This window comes from Schistocerca serialis, chromosome 4 (genome assembly GCF_023864345.2).
Source record: "Schistocerca serialis cubense isolate TAMUIC-IGC-003099 chromosome 4, iqSchSeri2.2, whole genome shotgun sequence".
NCBI classification, from domain to species: Eukaryota; Metazoa; Arthropoda; class Insecta; order Orthoptera; family Acrididae; genus Schistocerca; species Schistocerca serialis.
The window spans coordinates 557398029-557418900 of NC_064641.1; the positions used below are offsets into that span (position 1 = coordinate 557398029).

The window sequence follows — 20872 nt, forward strand, 5'->3', positions numbered from 1 at the left end:
AAAAAAGAAAGCCTCAAAGTAAACAAATTCTGGCTTTCCGTTCTGCAGCGAATGACAGTTGCAGCTGGCAAGAGGAGAACCGCACCGGAAATGGTCACGGGGAAGCCAATGGACGTTGGCGCGCAAAGTAGATATAGTCTGCGGCCGCGAGCTCGGCTCCAGTCCGCCACCAGCAGTGGAGGATGAAGCTTTGACAATGCCAACCATTCATGCTGGCGAGACGTCAGAAAAATCAACAGACGAACGTCGCCAGAAGAACGCGACACAGAAACCAAGAGGCAATTTGTCAACAACTGGCCACGAAAGCCTTAACGATTTTGCATACAACTGAACATTTTAGTTTAATAATCCGTTGTCCATTTTCTGGGGAATTAAATACTAAGATACCTGTTGCAGGCAGTTTCACCTCAGCCAAGCAGTTAATAATTCCTTGAGCGGTCAGGTTTGGAAGTGGGTGAACAGATAGCACACTCTCCGGTAGGAGAAACGCCACACTAGTATCAAATACTGCCCTTAATTTCAAGAAGTGCGAGACCTATTTGGAAAGTAAGGTCCGATCAGGGGCGAAATGGAAACCACGCTGAAAATCCTATGTAGCTTTGCACAGATGTGCTTGGCAGTGTCTCTAGTATGCCCGTCGATTGCGTAACTTTGCTGTTTCAGTTCTGAGCGCAAAGTGAACACGTTAAAATGCCTACATAAATAGTGTCTCCCGCTATATATGAGGGCCCGGTGGGAGATTTCGCCTGATCTCATGCACCCCATATAACATAACAGTTATGCGTTTCCTTTTTCATGACAATTCTCGGACGCGTTCTGCAGGGGCAATGAAGACCCTCCTGAAGCATTTTCGATGCGAAGTGTGGCTGGCTTCTATAACTGGAAAGTTGGTGCAACACTACGACAAATATCTAAGTTGGAGAGGTGACTATGTAGAGAATTAGGTGGAAGGTGTAGCTAATTGTTTCAAATAAAACATTTTTGATTGGGAAACCGCCTAAGAACCACATCCAGGTCGACGGGAACACCAACAGCTCGTCGTTAATCTGCCAGGGGGAATTGATCTGGGTCTGATATACCTCCTAATCCTGGACGCGGTCGCGGCTATCCGGAGAGGTGAGAGACGAATGATGAAATTTGGTGAACAGATGAGATAAGAAATGACGGGACACTCAACAGCATCGGCGAGAAAAGAAACATGTGGTAAACATTGACAAGGACGAGGGATAAGGTAATATGACATGGGTTAAAACATCAGAAATAACTGGAGGGAACTGTAAACAGTTAAAACTGTAGGGGAGATAGAAATTGGAGACCGCGATTGTAACAAGTGCTCTGAATGTAGCACCTTTTGCAAGCTGTGTACGTAAATGGCCACGAATATGTGTACATTTGGACTTTTCATTCTCTTCAGCAGGTCAAACGTGCTTTTTTTATTTTATTTCATTTCCTACTTAATAGTTTCCAGACTGATGGCATTTATCTCAATTTTAGGCCGTTTTCCTGCTCTATTATCGAAAATTTTTGCCATAGTCACGGAAACACCGTATATTTCAACTTCTTTAGTAAAGCTCTTTGATGCAGGTATTACACATTTTCGTAGCTTCTGTTGCTTCCTTGTACGTATCAGATATTACGAGTCAGCTCTCCTGCCTACTTCATAAAGAAGACTGCATGTATTTTTTAAGACAGCAGGTAGCAGCGCCTTGGTCGGCGGGACAAGGTGACGGCCGCTCGCGGATTCTGTTTGCGCCCTGTGTGCGCGGGTAATCAAGCCGACGCGCGTCTCCGTCCCTTTACTGATTCATCAGGAGGCGCGCGGCTGAGTCCAGAAGCGGCCAAGAAATTGCAGGATCAAGTCAGCGCACATTGCCTACGGCCTGAGAATACCGACAAAGGTCAGGAGGCGCCGCGCCCAACAGCGAAGATCATTACTGCACCGAGGGACGAGTTGCAACACGTGTTTCCAGTCGCCTGAGTCCCTAATGCAAAGTTCAGTGTCACTGCTGTATTAGGAGATACTACTTGCGTATAAAATCTGCTCAAAATAATTTGATATTATGACCAAGTAGGATATTAAAGTGGAATGAAGAAAAATTTCACAGATAAATCGATACTGTAGGACGGATACCTATTTCTCTAAAGAGCACACATACATGTTGAATTAGCTCAAATTACTCACTGAAAATCAATTTTGAAACCAATGCAAAACTTAAAATTCACTAGCAAGGCTGGTTACGCTAAAACAGTTTCCTTCTGTGACGATTAATAAGTAATGCTTCACTATTATAGCGAGAATACTAGGATCAAACATGGACCTTATTTTGAAGAAGATATTTTTTTAAAAAGTCAGTACCGCGCGGGGTAGCCGTGCGGTCTAGGGGGCGCCTTGCCACGGTTCACCCCCATCGGAGGTTCGAGTCCTCCCTCGGGCATCGGCGTGTGTATATGTGTTGTCCTTCGCCTAAGTTAGTTCATGCTAGATTAAGTTGTGTGTAAGCCTAGGTACCGATGACCTTAACATTTTGGTCCCATAGGAACTTACCACAAATATCAACAAAAAAAAGTCAGTTTGGAGCACAGCACTGTTTGGAAGTGAATTATGGACAGTGGAAAGAGAAGGGAAACGAAGCGTTTCAAACGTGGCGCTATAGGCTGACGTGTGATGTAAGAAATAAGGAATAAGGCTCTCCCCCAAAATCGGAGGAGGGAGGAACATGAGGATAACATTGACAAATAGAAGGGACAGAAGCCGGCCGGTGTGGCCGAGCGGTTCTAGGCGCTACAGTCTGGAACCGCGCGACCTCTACGGTCGCAGGTTCGAATTCTGCTTCGGGTATGGATGTGTGTGATGTCCTTAGGTTAGTTAGGTTTAAGTAGTTCTAAGTTCTAGGGGACTGATGACCTCAGAATAGTGATCAGAGCCATTTGAACCATTTTTTTAAGGGGCAGAATGATACTTACGCTGCATATATCTAAATTTTGTTCCTATTTGTACTCCTATTACGCAAATTTTGTGAAAGCTGGGCGATACTGACAACTGAAGAAGGGGTCTGTGCTTTCGAGGAGAAGAACCTATCTACAGTAAGCGTGGAAGGTAAATTCCAACAAAGAAGGAAAGAAGAGACTGTGGAGAGCACATATTGGCTGAATATTGGGGCAGAACATGCTACAGTGGCCTGGCCATATGTTTCGAGCTGATGGATCCCTTCCTAACCGATTCCTCCGTTCTAGAAAGCACCCAACGGGACGTCCAAGGACGCGATGGAAGAATTGAGAAATAACAGTCCGTAAACAGGTGGAGCTGACGGAATTGGAAGATGAAACTGTCCACAGACCAGTGACGCGGAATTTACTGAAATTGCGGGACTTTTTTGTGCGTCTCTGGTGCCTGCTGCCACATACCTTCGGTAAACTACCAATGATCTGTCGAAGCTATCCCACGCAGAAGCGCTGCTGCAATGCGTTCCAGAGACTAATAACACCTTATTAGGTAGATGGACAGTCCAAGAGGCATTTACATCGTTGAAAAATTATACATGGACATTTTCTGTGTGTTCTTACTGCTATAGTGCTATCGACTGGGTTCCAACCAAAAATATGTGGCGATGTGTGTGGGGAAGGTGGGCTGGTAGAATTTAAACTTTCCTTGATTTCAAGTAAACTGAAGAGCGAACTAGGGTGAGAGGGTGCTAGTTGAATGGGAGAGGGAAATGAATAATAAAATATGGGTTTAAAGTTTGGCTTGAATAAATTGTGTTTATTGTTGCTATATGGAAGGCTTTTCGTGCACGGCAATTATTAGCGTGTGTTTTTTATGTTTATTCCAATTTTGTGTTTTACGATTTTTATCTTGATGTTACTGACAGTTCGATTTGTTCCACTGTAACCTTTCTATGTGGTCACTTCATTTATTAATCATCATTCTCGTGTAGTTTGTTTGTATTTCCATTTTGCTGTGGTAAGTTTATGTTCTTTCTTTAGGTTGACACTTGTGGGAAAACGAAAAGCATATGTGTAGATAGCACACGTAGCTGAAGTTACACCACATAATAATATTCTGCTAATAACACAGGAAGGTCGTGTTTACGTGTTTTTCCTTCACGTGCTAAATGACACATCTAAGATATGTATACGCACAATTCTGTCAGTTCACAGTGAAAACATAACTTTTCAGTTGTGTTGGAGTTCCTAAATCATTTGATATGTAGGCGCGGCTGCTCCCTTTGAACAGGTACGGCGTGATTCCCACACAAACTGACCCAGTAGACAGTTTCTGGGGACACGACACCCACGGAACACAGCAGTACAATTCTCCTTTCTTTTGTGTCCTCGTTACAGTAACTGTGCAGAGTGTGCCACTATGTTGGATAAGTTCCAAGGTTAGTACTGCTTACGGGCGGTGAAGAAAATGTTCGCCTGCCGGCGCGGAGGGCCGAAAGGAGAACGGGTTTGGTCAGTGGAAGGTGGATGTGTGACCGCAAGTCGAGTATAGGGCTCGTTTGCGTGAGGACGACGGACGTACAGCAGTGACTGCGCGCCGGCTAAGCTGAGCAGCCTTGCCCCTTTGGAGCCCGTTATAGACAGTCAGTGCTTCTTCTAAATGGTCCACTCACATTAATGTGACCCCCCACCTATGTTCATCGTCAACGTGCAATAACCACTCTTAAGGGTGGGTGGTATATGAAGGTTGTAGGGAGCATGCGGAAAATAGTGCAGTCGTTGTCGTAGTACGGAAACGGAGCGATTTATCTGACGTCCAAAAGGGCATGATCATTGGCTTTCGGCTCGAGAGTGGAGGAATTTCCGAAACGGGTAAGTACACCATGCCAACGGTCTTGGCGCAGTGGTAATACCGGTTCCCTTCAGATCACCGAAGTTAAGCGCTGTCGGGCTGGGTTAGCACTTGGATGGGTGACCATCCGATCTGCCGAGCGCTGTTGGCAAGCGGGGTGCACTCAGCCCTTGTGAGGCAGACTGAGGAGCTACTTGATTGAAAAGTAGCGGCTCCGGTCTCGGAAACTGACATACGGCAGGGTGAGCGGTGTGCTGACCACATGCCCCTCCGTATCCGCATCCCGTGACGCCTATGAGCTGAGGATGACAGGGCGGCCGGTCAGTACCGTTGGGCCTTCATGGCCTGTTCGGGAAGGTCATTTAAGTACACCGTGCATGGCAAAACGGCGCTATCCAAAACCGGCGACGAGGCGACTGTGGTACGCGACAGCCCATAGACGACAGGGGTCAACGATGGCTACAGGGATGTTTACGGGCGAATAGACGTGCAACTGCTGAGTAACTGACCACCCAGATGAACCAAGGGGCTACCAACAGTGTCTACTCAAAGGCTGTTTAGCGAACGTTGCTGTTTATGGACCTCTGCAACAGGCATCTGGTTCACGCACCCATGCTGACTGCTGTTCCTCGGCGACACCCCCAATACCGCAATTTTCACGCCAATACCGCAATTGGACAGATATTGAGCCGGCTTTTCAGGTGAATCACGTTTTATGCTCCATCGGACAGACGGCCATTGACGCGTATGGCGTGAAACGTCTGAAGGCAAACATCCGGGAACAACCATCGGAAGGGCCCAGGACAGAGAATGGAGAGTTATGGTTTGGAGAATGTTTCCGAGGCATTCCCTTCGTGATATCGTCATTCTGAAAGGCGCAATGTTATAACACAACCATGGCCATCCCTACGTAGAATTTGTTTTTCCTTGGCACTATGGCACTTATCAGGAGTCCAGTGCAACGTGTCACACAGCTAGCAGTGTACCACAGTATGCGCATGGTTCTAAGAGCACCACGACGAGTTTACCGCACTCCTCTGGGCATCGAAGTCCCTGGACATAAAGCTAATTGAGAATCTGTGGGACTACCTCGATCGGACTGTTCGTGCCGTGGATCCTCAGCCGAGAAGCCTAGTACAGTTGGACACGGTACTGGAATCAGCATGGCTACACATCCCTGTCGGTACCTTCCAAAACCTCATTGACTTTCTTCCTGAACGTCTCGCAACGGTCCGAGCTGCAAAAGGCGATCATTCAGGCTTTTGACAGGCGGTCACTTAGTGTTACTGTACAGCGTATGTCTGACACACAGATGATGTCCGACATGTTTCGTCTTTGTGGCTAGCTGTGCTAGCGAGCATGCTCTTCTGAACAGGTACTGAAGCCTGCTTCTTGTTAAATCAGCATTATCCGACAGCTATCCGTGGACAGCTGCCTGCCCATATTGTTATGTTTGTTGTGTATGATACACATTTCGTACTCATTGTTTGTGTTTAATTGGAGAGTCCGTGGCTAGATATGTTTCCACATTGTGATTGGTGGTGCTGTAAGACTGGACGTGGGCAAGAGAAGTGCCCTGCGTTTTTAGTAGTATAGGAGAAGGTTGTTTCCTGTTTCTAACACTGACCCGCTTCAGGTTAGACTGTGGTTTTTCTTTCTATTTGTTAGGGCTGAGGTGGACTGATGTTCAAATACCAAGATGCATGCTTATGGGGGATGCAGTGGCAGAGAGCCATGGGCTACACGAGGGAAGCCAAAGTTGTCCTGATAACCACGAAGTAGATGAGATGAACAGATTCTGCTACTTTAGAAGCAAAATGACAAATGACGGGTGAAACAAGGATGACATAAAGGGTAGACTAGTAAAGGCAAACAGGGTATACCTGGACAAAAGAAGTCTACTAGTATTAAACATACGCCATAATTTGAGGAAGAAGTTTCTCGTGAAGTACGTTTGGAGCACAGCATCGTATGGTAGTGAATCATGGACTGTGAGAAAACCGGAATAGAAGTGTATTTAAGCATTTGAGATGTGGTACACAGAAGAGTGATTACTTCAAGAACTGGAGATTGAAGCCAAATCCATCTGAAACAGATCTAAATGCTTATCATCTTAATAACTGTGAGACAAACTGCAAATTGAATGTGGTCGCTGAAAACGTTTCTATTGATCATACTCTCTGTACTGCTACAATGGCACTGGTTTACTCTATGGCAAAGTACTGAGCGCTGCGTGACCGTTTTAACCAAAATGTCCCGTAACTTGTGTAAAATCCTTTTGAGAGAGTCAAATCCCGAAATCTCTTCGAACATTTCATTCGCTGGGAAAATTTTAAATTTCACAACACATAACTACTTAGATTTTGAGAACCTATTTCAAACTGCATGTGCAGCTCAAATAGATGCCACTGTGGAACCAGTATGACAGCTGATGAGGGCGAGGGAGACACTGTAGGCAATGAAACCACAGGGAGTCCGCCCTAGCACTACTTGCAGAATCGCCGCTCACCTCTGTTTGATAGGAAACTCACGGCAAGTAAAATCGGCCAGAGCTGGGTTTTGTTGAACGACAATAATAAATTAAATCTCCACTGTCTCCGTGCGTCTGGAGTCAGAAAATGCAATCTCCGGGATGTGCAGGCCGTCAGAGTATATTTTTGACAATCTGTGTCCATGTGGTGTATGTCACATAACCGCCAGAATCCCGAAAGGACAGTTACTGTGGGGAAACAGTTGGGACTTCTTTAGAGTGACCGTCGACAGCCGACGTGTGACACCGAACGGAATGTTTACAGAAACATAAAGACTGCTGCTCCAAATGGTCCATACAATAAGCTAGTAGTGGAAGTAGATCCAACAGTATTAGCCAGCTTACAAAGGTAGCCACAGAGAGGCAGTAAATTGTACACATCTGGAGCTCCAAGACTACCAAGCTTTTTAAACCCGTTAACCACCTGAAATTCTAATTAAGAAGTGAGGCCAGTGTCTTCTAAAACAACATCTTACTGGTTGGCTGTCACAAAAATTAGTATTCCACGATCAAAATTATGCAACATCGGAAAACGCATAGTTTAAAGTTTTCCTTGTTGGAAACCCCCTGCAGATTGTCACTTCGCCTCTTCACTTCCTGGCCTCACCTTCACTACTTCACTTCCAGTTCAGAATGAGAGTATCTCGTTCAGATGAGTTGAACTTCGACGCAGGCAGGGGCGACTTGTTGGTATTGTGTCAGTGGTTGATTTCGCAGACACTTTAGCCACCACTTGTACGTTCTAAATATGATGAGGTCCAGCTGAAACATCAAAGCAAACAATAGGGAAAGGTGAAGTTTTCGTAAAAATATTCAATAATTCCAATCTTCCTTTCGAAATTTTATTTGCAGTTAGAAGTTCAACATGCTTTCAACTCCGGCAACAGACGCACATGCATGTTATTTTGTAACATGTTCTGTTTATACGTACAGACCTACGGTAATGTTTCGTTTATATACAGATTTTTTTGATTTAGCATTCCAGCTCCTTACCCAAGTTTATCAAGACATTAGTTTATTAATTTCAGTTATTGTTAATTTTATTTCATGTGAATATTGATTACGTATGAGTAATAAATGGAGTGCATTGAAATCACTGTTTGATTTAGCAGTCAAATGCATTCCTTAATCTCTGATTTGATGAGTGATGATTGATTTGTATCGAATACTACAGGGCCAAATTAATGTACTTAATTAAAGAATACAATTAAAGAACACCCACTCAATAGGCAAGGGCTACACATTGTGTAAGCTCACAGTGCACATGCTCGAAACGTGGCTGTTAAACTAAACCAAGCATGAGAAGAAGCTGTGGCACTGTTAAATCAACATCACTTCGATGGCTACCTATGTTATGCAATATTACGGCATCATCAATTAGACGAGACGTAGCAGCTTCCTATGCATCAGTACATTGCCAGACTAGCAGGTATCATGTGCTATTCATAACTGATTTAAAATCCTTACTAACTGAACTTTATTCCAATCAGTTAGTGAAATAGTTAATGTTTGTACTTACTAACGCCGGTGATTGCCGGTTGTAAGCCATCTAGTCCTATATTAATTCCTTCACTTCCCCAGTGGCTGTTTACACGTAATTTTCTCTGTAGCGTAGTTGGGCACGCGATGAGCTAGGCTCGACGCAGTGGGTCATATCGGTGACTAGATGTTTGAACCAGTCCGACTTGGGGCTATGGCCCACATTTTCAGAGGAAAGTGCAGGGTAAAGCAACCACCCAGAGCAAGTACCAGACAGTGACCCAGTCGTTGTCAGCGCTGGCATCCACGAGTCGCGTCCCAGCAGTTTTTCGACTAATGTGCCCTGTGATATGGGACCCATGGCTAAGTTCGCAGAAATCATTGACGTAGCGTGATGAACAGGTGCACTCACAGAGAGGCTCAGTTTTATAAGTAGGGCCATCCAGCCAAACCACACTTCAAACCACTTCAAATGAAACTTATTTTGTGCCAATGAGGAGACTTCCAGGATAGCTACGTAACAGGCAGTCAGTGATAGAGAAAGCTCCTGGCTCAAAAATGGTTCAAATGGCTCTGAGCACTATGGGACTCAACTGCTGTGGTCATAAGTCCCCTAGAACTTAGAACTACTTAAACCTAACTTACCTAAGGACAGCACACAACACCCAGCCATCACGAGGCAGAGAAAATCCCTGACCCCGCCGGGAATCGAACCCGGGAACCCGGGCGTGGGAAGCGAGAACGCTACCGCACGACCACGAGATGCGGGCAAAGCTCCTGGCATTGCGTGAGAAGCATTCGGGTCACATTGTGAACAGGAATTCTTTCCTCTTTGCAAGGTAATGGTCCAACGTTCTGTTGCTGCTTTATATGGGATGAACAGCTTCTGGCCTAAAACGTTGTAATGGGGCTCCATATCGGCTAATGTAGAAAAAGGCAGACACAAATTTCCAAGACTTGTGGACGTTGAGGTGAGTTTGTCGTCTGAAGTAACAAACGTAGCTGAGAAGTTGGAGACTAACTAAGAACTGTATAATAACTGTGTGCTTGGGTGTATATCGACTGGTTAATGGTGTAAAACATTCGGTAGAATAAGAGATAGTTGTCTTGTTAGCAAAAATATCATTGGCTAGCGTTTTGCAGAACCTTTTTCATTGGCGCACGAGTACTGCGCAGACTGGTAGAGTGAAAAAAGAACTTGTGTCGGTAGAGAATACGATTTTCGGTTCGACAAGACGGAGGGCACATCGGAACGAGGTACGGAGGAGAATACTCTTCAGCTCGGGGCACGGTGGAGACGACCTCATCTGGGGACCCAATAGGGAGCTGACGTGTCGCAATCTGCAACAGATCACGGCGCCCGTTATGCTCAGGGCTGAAGACTGTTGAATATGGAGAGAGATTGCAGCTTGTGCGAGCAGAGTACGAGAACTACCGTGCGTACGTAGGCATGCCTTTAAGATTAGCTACATTTCGCGAATACAGTACTTTTCTTGAGTCATTGAAGTAATCAGGAATGTTAGCTGCATGTGTAGTTTTTCATTCTTTTGGAGGATTCAGGCAATCACTGTGCGATCATCATAACTTTATCTACCCATTATTCACGTGTAGATTATTTTCTGGATCCATTAACCTACCCCACCCAATCTTTGCCGGTATCTTCAAAGCTTGGATTACTACCGTCCCATGTTAAAAAATTGTTTATTTTCTTATTCTCCGTATTTCTTGTGATCGAACAAACCTTTTAATAGTTTATTATTCATCTACATCAGCATGGAACTTCGTAATAAAGCGAGATTAATACAGATCACTACTGAATTTCATAGTTAGATGAACACTCTGTTGCCCGCATCTCGTGGTCGTGCGGTAGCGTTCTCACTTCCCACGCCCGGGTTCCCGGGTTCGATTCCCGGCGGGGTCAGGGATTTTCTCTGCCTCGTGATGGCTGGGTGTTGTGTGCTGTTCTTAGGTTAGTTAGGTTTAAGTAGTTCTAAGTTCTAGGGGACTTATGACCACAGCAGTTGAGTCCCATAGTGCTCAGAGCCATTTGAACCATTTTTGAACACTCTGTTTTTGAAACTTCCTGGCAGATTAAAACTGTGTGCCAGACCTTTTTTGTTGAGGACAATAACCATGGCTCATGTCTGCTAGCTCCAAAAGTGTACCGCTCATGAGAATTCACTTCTGTGTAACCTGGTACATAATATACCTGCCACCATAAATCCACCCTGCCCTACGCAAAATGCGTCTCTTGTAAAGGATGTGTGCCTAGAATGAGGTTTGGCAAAAGTTTCCTCCAGAAAATTCTCATCATATTACTGAACCCACTAAACGTATGAATGGATTTGGTCTTCCCACGAAACGATGAATAGCTGTGAATCGATTTCACACAGGGCGTGGAAGGTATGGTGGCTATTCATATGACTGGATGCCCAGTGTCCGACTACACGGTAACAGTGCAGACTACGCAGCACCTGCGTTTATTATGGAAACTTCCTGGTGGACTCAATGGACTGCATTTCTCGACATAAGCTCAGTGGACTGGCTAGGTGACCTAGATATTCAATCATAATATTTGTGTGTGTTTTCTTATATTAAGTACATTTTTGCATATGGAAACATTTATACACTATGTGATAAAAAGTATCCGGACACGCCCAAAAACATACGTTTCTCAGATTAAGTGCATGTGCACGCCACCTACTGGCAGGCACTCCATATCAGCGACCTCAGTAGACATTAGACGTAGTGAGAGAGCAGAATGGGGCGCTCCGCGGAACTCATCGGACTTGAACGTGGTCAGGTGACTGGGTGTCACTTGTGTCATGTTGTTGCCACACGTACCTAGAGTTCTTATACTTACAGAGCAAGGCTGTTGCTCTTTGGTGATAAGACAAGGTCACAATCAAGTCCAATAAAGACGCAACGGCAGAAAGAGCAACACAAAATATTCAGGAAATTTATTGACTGGTTCTCAGTAAATACCCATCACTTTATTCAGAACTGTACAAGACAGGATATGTTGTCATCAATACCAACAGAGAAAGGAGGAAAGGAAAACTAATTACATGAAGTTCCTCCTGTGTACTATATCAAAACTCGAATTGGAAACAGCATATTATAGATGCTCTCAAAAGCTGAAGCTCAGCAACTTTTTACTTTCATTAAACCGTTCATAAGGAATCATTTTCCGGAATAGCTACGTACATAGACGTTATTATTATTTATTACACAAAAATGTGTTGTAAGGATAACGTATGTTGTGCACCCCTAAGCTCCTGTATGGGATTATTTAAAAAATAGACATACTAACAACAGCCTCACACTATTTTCACTCTCACGAAGTTTATTGTGGCAAACCAGCCACGAGTTGAAAATGACAACGTTATTCGTAAATGCAGGGTGTTTCAGAAATAATGACCTGATTTTAGACGGTAGTAATTACGGATCATAGGACGTGCCGGCAAGGAAATTGTTTTGTATGAATGGGCTTAGCATAAGTTACAGAACATAGTCATTAGAATTCAGTCAATGCGTCTTCTCAGTTTCCAATCAGTCGTAAGTAAGATGGCATCCGTTCAACAGAAGGGGTTTTGTGTGCTGCAATTTGCAAAGAGTGAGTCAGTAACTTCGATCCAGCGTGATTCACGTCGGCGTTGTAGCATTGATCCGCTTGCACCCAAAAACAATCGTCGTTGATTTCTCCAATTTGAAGAGACTGGACGCTTGTGCAAAGGTAAGAGTTCAGATCGACCTTGCACAGGAAAACACAGTGACTGGAATGAGATGTCTTCAAATGCCGCAGAATTGGTTGTTTCCACAACCTCAGGAGGACACCGGCACACCAACGCACATCAGTTTTTCAGTGACTTTGCCTCAACGCTGGATAGAGCGCGCGGGACCCTGGACGGTGACCTGCTTTCTTGGCCTCGAAGACCGCCTTAGATGACCCTACACGATTTTTTACTGCGGGGATATGTGACGGAAAGTGTATTCATTTCCTCTTTACCTCGTGGCATAGAAGAGGAGAAGAACAGAATAACAGCGGTCATAATTTCTGTGAAAGCAGATACAATGTGTAAAGTGTATGACTAATTTAGGTATGATCAAGATGTTTTTCGTGCTACTGATGGTCGTCTAATAGAGCCTTTGTAATAGCATCGCTAAAATTCAAGATTTTTTGATTACTTTGCAACCCATCCCATGTTTGTAGTATGTTTTAACAATAAATATGGAGTTCTGAAATCAGCTCACTCTTTTTGAAACTCCCCGTATAACTCTTTGACAAAGAACAGCCTTCACTGGCGACGTCAGGGAGGGCAACCGCACACCCACTACCACCAGCAATCCAAAATCAGAAATAGCATGTCGACCGCGTAGAGACATGGTATATGACCATTAAGTGGAATAACTAGAACAGTAGCCTTCATTGCCCACAACTTTCTCTCTCAAAGAAAGAAACAAAGAATACGGGAACATCATTATTTTCCTGATACTGTGAATTAAATGTGCTGGAAGGTATTGAAACTTTTAAGTGCAAATTTAAATCATTTCTACTTGAGAACTCTTACTCTGAATTTCTAAACAGGTAATATATGATAAGGATTTTGTTACTTAATATTAAGATGAACGTAAAAATTCATTTATGTGAATGGCCAGCATGTAGCCACGTTTTCACAGAAGATATGTAACTTATTTGTAAACCTCTAACATATTCCACATCATAGCGATCTGTCACGAGTTCGAACCACGGGACTTACAAATAACTATTTAACTAGCGGCATCCCACAGTCACGCAGATGTCCATGTTGAATAAGATTAATGAGCGGAATATATCTGCGATTTGCCTAAAACACATATTGCAATTAGGTCATCACCTTCAGTCACTGATCCAGAGCTGTTTACAAGGCCTCTTTATCACAGGTAACATCTTTCCTATGTGATGGACCAAAATGAGAATAATGCGCCACGTAAGATAGGGTGCCACACAACATTATACATAAATAAACGTTAGACTGAATACTAATGAAAATCCAGTTTTCTAAATGAAGTGAAGAAACAAAATTTTATTATAATCTCGCAGAAGTTTACGGAGGAGGAAGGAATTTCCAGTTTCTCTGAACTGAGAAAGGCAGGAGTATGCGCCATGGATGCTAAGCCTCCGCTATACAACCGAAGTACGCTCGAGCATTATTAAAAAGTGCAAATGACGCTATTCTTTTGTTATTTTATAGTTCGTACTCGAGATCTGAATTTTTTTTTTTTTTTTTCACACTCGTCAAGGTTTGCTGGTAAAATGTGAATAACATGAAATCATTGTTGGGTGGATTTGGGATACATAGTTTTTAGTAGCTGAGTTGCAGTTAATGTTTTTTTCGGACTTTGGCTTCTCCAGCTTTGGGAGAGAAGAGGCGAAACCGTGACTTACAACATTAATGTTTAATCCAGGTAATATACGAGGTGTGTGAGCAAAGTAATGAAACTGACACCAATGCGAGCGATTTGGCACCGCTGTGTTGTTCTACTTGTGTAGACTGGTGTGTTCATCCCTTCCAGATGTTCAGTCCAAGTTTCAGCTCCACACAGCCATCATGTGATTTTTGAAAGCGCCATCAGTCAAGCTATGTTTTTGTTTTGTGTTACGAAAGTGAAACAGCGGTGTTTAGAGCAATGTTATGCAATCAAGTTTTGTATTAAACTTGGGGAATTCACTAGTGTGACCAGGTCTATGGGAAACATTCGTCATCAAGAGCACAAGTTTTTCGATGCACAAATCATTTTTGGAAGGTCGAGAGCACTTTGAAAATGAACCTCACTCAGAAAGACCTTCAATTTTAACCCATGGAAAAGTCGAACGTGTGTGTGCTGTTGTGAGATCAGACCGACGTTTGATAATACGAATGATGGGTGACCTGTCAAATACTTTCACCATACATAAAATTTTGTCCGAAGATGCACACGCGAAAGGTTTCTGCCAAAATGGTGCCGAAAACCTTACAACTGACTGAGCAGAAGGACGATCGAAAAAACGTGTGCGTTTTTTTTTTTTTTTTTTTTTTTTTTTTGAGAGGATTGCCATTGACCAAGAATGGCTCAGTCGTGTGATCACAGGTGATGAATCCTGAATTTTCGAATACGATCCTGAGACAAAGCGGCAAAGTGAGACTTCTCAAAACATTATTTAACGCTTTTCTGCGCATTTTGAAACAGCGAATACAACATTTGTGCCGGTAAAAAATTGAGTTCTACATCACCACACCTCAAAGTCTGCAGTTTATTTTTCGGCGGAGGTACCGGCACGTATCGTCACAAATCATATGCACGTACATATCAACAGAGACTCTCGTAAGAGTCGTCAAGTGAATTTGCTCTGGTGTTTCGGCAGATATTTGCAATTTCATATTTGCAATGAGTAACTGGAGCCAGCCCGAACAAATACTGGGTCTCACGTTTCTCATGTGACGCCCAGCGTCGTCGGAAAGTGTCCGTTTGTTTCGCATTATAAACAAAATAATTTTTTAAGCTGAATTTTAGGTGCTCGTTCGATAGTGCTGTACCATATTAGACTATTGCGATATTTGTATTATCGATATGTGTTAACAAAGACAGGAAAAACACGAAGATTAACCAGTACTCAAGGAGCGACTGGAATGTCGCCCTGGTACGCGTTGACTTCTAGAGCCATGCAGCAGCGCTGCTCAGTCACTGCTGGAACACTCGCTATTCCTGCTGTTCTACTGAACCTTTTAATACATATCGGTAAAGCAGTTAACACACTAGACTAACTTGGGATTACTCTATCGAATGGGCAATTAAAATTCCGCATTAAATTTATTTATTTATTTATTTATTTATTTTTGTAATGGAAAACAAAACGGCGCTTTTCGTCGAAGCTCGGCGTCGCATGAAAGACGCGATGCGCACTACTTGTATGGACTGACACTACCAACCTATTGCAAAAAAAAAAACTGCAGATATCTGCCTAAACACGAGAGAAAATGCCCGTGATGACTGTGGTACATATATGCAGGGTGTCGATAATTAAAGTTCCAGTTTCAAAATGCTGTAGAAAAAGAACAGCTCCTCAGAATGATGTCAAATTTGAGCAGTATATTACTGACGCAATGGGAACGTCACGGAACAAAAAAAAAATTAGTGAAAATTTTAACAATAGATGGCCTGTAAGCGTCTTAACGCAAATGGGGTACAAGTAACAGGATCCAAAGGACTCATCTCCTAGAAAATATACGGCGCTACGGAAAACGATGCCTTTTCAGAATGAAATGGCGTGAGTGCTGATTTTCCGTTGCCCACATTCTGCAATCCTGCGCATTGACATGCCCTTGTTTCGTCTGTCCACAGAATGTTCCGTGGCCATACATTGTCTGCATCACGCGAGCAACAGAGACTATAGCGAACGTTTGTCCAGTTGGCAGGTCGGCAGGAAGCAACTCCTTAACTTGGGTGGTTCTGTATGGATAGCAGTGTAGGATGTTTCGTAGCATTTTATGCACAGTGCTCGCAGGTATGTCCAACGTTCAGGTAATTCCCCATGCACTAAGTGTTTGCACTCCGTCGCACTAACCCTCCCGCAATCCTGTGGCCACGTCATCGGCAGACGTCGGTTCAACTACTGTCCTCCCTCTGCCACATAGCACTTCAAAAGAAACCGTCTTTTATCATTTTGTGATTATTTTCCCCAGACACTTACAACGGACCAATGGCCATTTTTCATACCCTTGAGTGCCCGAAACTTCTGAAGGCTGCTGGTGCACAGTCACCGTTCGTGTAAAAGAGCCTTACCAGCAACGTGCGGTTCTTCGTAGAGACAGTCATGTTCGGCATCTAGGACGCAATTTGAGTCGTTTGCCGCGCATCTGTTGGTGTGCTTGTTCTGGCACTTACAGCGCCGTCTATTTCTCAGATTTTCGTTAATTCTTTTTTTTTTCATGACGTTTCCCTCCTGCGTCAATAATATGCTGCCCAAATTTGACGTCGTTCTGAACAGTGGTTCTCTTTTTACAGCGTTTTTAAACTGGAACTTTAATTATGGACGCCCTGTCTCCACTGTTTCTTTTGTGTATGACAAGCAAAACAACACAGAGGAATAGTAATTCTGAAACAACACATCATCTCTAGGACAGTCCGATTTTACTATAGTTGAGTATATGTCTTGTTCAGAAGGGCTGAGATCATTTATCAGCGCCAAGATACGCCATTGTTTCGTTTGTGTGTGACAAGCAAAATGAAATTTTATCTCCAGTACTGTGTGCTTTCCCTGTCATTGAAAATATGTGTTGCTTAGAAGGACGTACCAATCAGGCACCACACCTAGGAATTCCTCAGTAATCACACGGAATTCATGTGGCGAGACTAATGTAGACCGTTTACGATGAACACACACCTACTGAGACGAACATATTGATCTATTCTCCTGTTTATGAGTTTTGTGCAAATGTTATACTGTAATCTGGTGGGTCAAATAAACAACAACAAAAGAGTGTGCAGCTAATAAAACCATACTGTATATAAAAGTATATCTTCCTATGTTTAAATTCTGAATGAATCAGAAGGGATCACGCACTGTGCATGTAGTATCAGTGAGCGTGCTGTCCATGTGTAGAACGGGGAAGGCGCACAATCTATGTGAGTTTGACCGAGAGAAGATTGTGATAGGCCGGAGGGTCGGCACGAGCATTTCGCAAACTGAACGACTTGCTTGAGGAGCGCTGTGGTGAGTGTCTTCAATACGTGGTGGAGCCAAGGTGAAACCACGTCCAGACGTCGTTGGGTTGGGCGGCCACCCCACATTACAGATGTTGGACGTCGTAGGCTGGACAGACTGGCGAAACAGGACAGACGGCGAACCGTGACGGAACTAACATTAGACTTTAATTTTGGGCAGTGCACCGAACACTCCTTACGATGGGCCTCTGTAGCAGATGGCCAATGCATGATCCAATGTTAACACCACGACATCGGCAACTACAACTACAGTGGCACGTGACCATCGGCACTGGACGTTGCAGCAATGGCAGGGTGTTGCATGGTCTGATGAATGCCGATACCTTCTTTATCTTCCCGATGGGAAGGCATGAATGTGTTGACTTCCAGAAAATCAGCTCCTTGACACCTGTACTGCGGGCGGCGGCTCCGTTATGCTCGGAGAAACATTGAACTGGATATCCATGGGTCCAGTGGAGCACGTGCAAGTCACCAAGACAGCCAAGGAATATCGTACACTGGTTGCAGACCACACGCACGCCTTCATGATGATCATGTTTCTCTACGGCAGTGCCTTTTCACAACAAGATAATGCGCCATACCACAAAGCTAGGACTTAGCAAGGCCTAATTGCTTCCATGCCACGATGCGTCGTCTCTGTTATCTGCGCCAGATTATGATGATGATGATTTGGTTTGTGGGGCACTCAACGGCGTGACTATAAATGCCCGTCCAAATTTCCAATCCTTTCACTGTCCAGTCTCGCCAGTTTCCCGAATGATGATGAAATGATGAGGTCGACACAAACACTCAGTCCCCGAGCGGAGCAAACTCCCGAACAGGCCGGGAATCGAACCCGGGACCTCATAGTCCAGACGCCGTACCAGAGGTGAACATACTGGCTATTAGTTAGGTGGTCATAATGTTCTATCTTATCAATGTACGTTAGACAATAAGTTTAGTTTGGCATAGCTGACTCTTTCATTAACTGTGATTACTATTTTATCCCTAACGAACAAAAACACACATGCGATCCATGTATCTGTTGACAAAATAGGTTGAGGTGAAACGTATCACCGGATGAAAATAATCAGAGACCACAGTCAGGTTAGAAGCCTGTGTTTCAGCCAATTATCTGCATATGTCTTCAGTACGGAGGATCGCGACTTCGTCTGGGCAGTTCCTAACGTTTACATTACACCAATTTCATAAAAATAAAAAGGGAAAATTGCGGAATATTTTTCTATAAAAAATTCATCTCCCTGAATGGAGAGCGTTGATGTTAGCCGTCTTTTTATAGAACCTTCAAACATTGTCTGACTTTATTCTGCGCCAGAGTTTCCGACATAAACTGTTGACTTTATAGTCCGCTTGTTGAGAGTCCTATTTCCGTCAGCTGTAACACGCTGAAAATCGTAATCCGATAACAAGGTAACAAAGGCCGGTCTTCACTCAATACCACGGTTATGGTTATTGTCCTGCATTCTGATGGCTCCAATGAAGATAGTTTTTTATACAAATATTCGGCCTTTCTCGCAAACATCACTCCCTTAAAAAACTACGAAGTGATGCAAAAATTCTTGAATGAAAAGCGTTGTGAAAATAATAAATTTTATTTTGCGATGTATGTTAAGTATCGCAAGTGGATATTGTGAACGTTAATTCTAATGCTTAGATGTTATACTCCCCTACTTTTGTCACTTCTGACCTTAGCGAAATGAGAAAGACTAGATCGTGCAACAGTTCAAGTGAAATATACTCGTACAACTGCTTAGCCAACTTAACGAAAGTTTAGCTACTGTCTTAAGAAGATTGTCTCAGTTACCAGTGAATAGGAAAAAGCACTGACAGAAAGCGTACAAATTGATTTACTAAAATAGTTCAATGTTTTCAGTAAATTTAAATACAGTTTTCTAGCGTCGGGATTAATAATGGAGGTCACCAAAGTGCTTGGTGATAATTCTAACTATAAATCGCTCTTATTGGACGTTTAATCAGCAGCGAATAACATCAATCGCTAAAGAGGTCCTTTCTAACTCCACTCGATTGCCTCTGAAGTTTCTCCTATCTCTAGCACATCAAATTCAGGGGAAACCGTTTCAGAAAGAACTTCACGAAATGCGCTACTCCTTCGGGTATAGGGGTGTGTGGAGCAGCAATGAAAGGTGAACCTCGTTGGCGCGGATTTAACTTCCAAAATTTGGATGGTACGAGTACTTTCTTGCTCCAATCACGTCTTGCTCACATGATGAAAACGGAGAGAAATTTCGATACGGACAGCTCATACCTTCCACAGTCCTTTAGCAGACCAAAAATATGTTAGCAATGACAGTGCCACACTGGGCATCACTATCCACGAGAGCTCTTCTTTCTACTTTCATAGCCAGCGTTTCATGTTAGCAAAGAGATGAAAATCAGAGGGAGACAAGTGCGGGCTGTACTGTGGTTGTTCAAACACTTCGCATCGAAAATGCTGCATGATCGTCTTTGTTTCAGATGTAGTGTGCGGCCAAGCATTGTCCTGAAGAAAGACAATGCCCATTGACAACATTCTCCTTCGCTTGTTCTGAACTGAGCTTCGTACACGATTTTCTCGAATCGTCCGATCCACTCGCTGAACGATATCATCAGCTGACACTCGCTTCCTCCCCTTACTGCCTTCATCATGAATATCTGCACGCCCTGCTTCAAAGTTCCTGTACCACTGCAGCACTTTGCTGTCACGTGTAACAGTTACGTCATGTGGGTTGCTTGAAATCAGGAGGAATACCTCAGCTTGAAGAACTCGAATTCCAGCATCCTGCGGGAGACTCTATTGTTCCATGCATCTTTACGTGCTCACTGAGGCTCGCAACGGAAAAACCTGATGTGACGCAATCGACGGGTGTACTAGAGACACTGTGCAAAACATCTGCAGCAAGCTTCATTAGATTTTCACTGTGCTTTTAATTTTGCGACCGATCCGACCTAGATAAAAAGGTAGCCCTAATAATTGAAGGTTACGGCAATTTCCCTCGACAAGAAACTAAATACGTAAGAAATTCTTGCGTCAAAACTGAAATGTTCCTGACTGGTCAAGTGGTGTACTCTTTTCGAACTAAAACACTCATATAGCGATTATGTTACTAAGAACTCCAAATGGAGAAAATCCACCGAAATGGACAAATAGGATCACAAGAGATAGAAAATAAAATCAGTCGAATGCTTGATAACGCAGCACAGATAAAGGTTACCTGCTTGTTAACATTAATCAACCAGATCTATTTAACTGTAAATAATTGCCAGTGCTGACTCGCTTAGTACATCCATGTTCTAATCTCCAGTGATTCACATTATTTGTAACG

The 20872-nt window shown here is 43.6% G+C and overlaps 1 protein-coding gene and 1 pseudogene across 1 annotated transcript in view; one reads left to right on the top strand and one right to left on the bottom strand.

Moving 5' to 3' along the window:
- The window catches only part of LOC126475288 (uncharacterized), a 410573-nt gene that overhangs the window by 368714 nt on the left and 20987 nt on the right, over window positions 1-20872 (bottom strand). The window lies entirely within an intron of this gene.
- Window positions 4829-4946, top strand: LOC126476243 (5S ribosomal RNA; annotated as a pseudogene).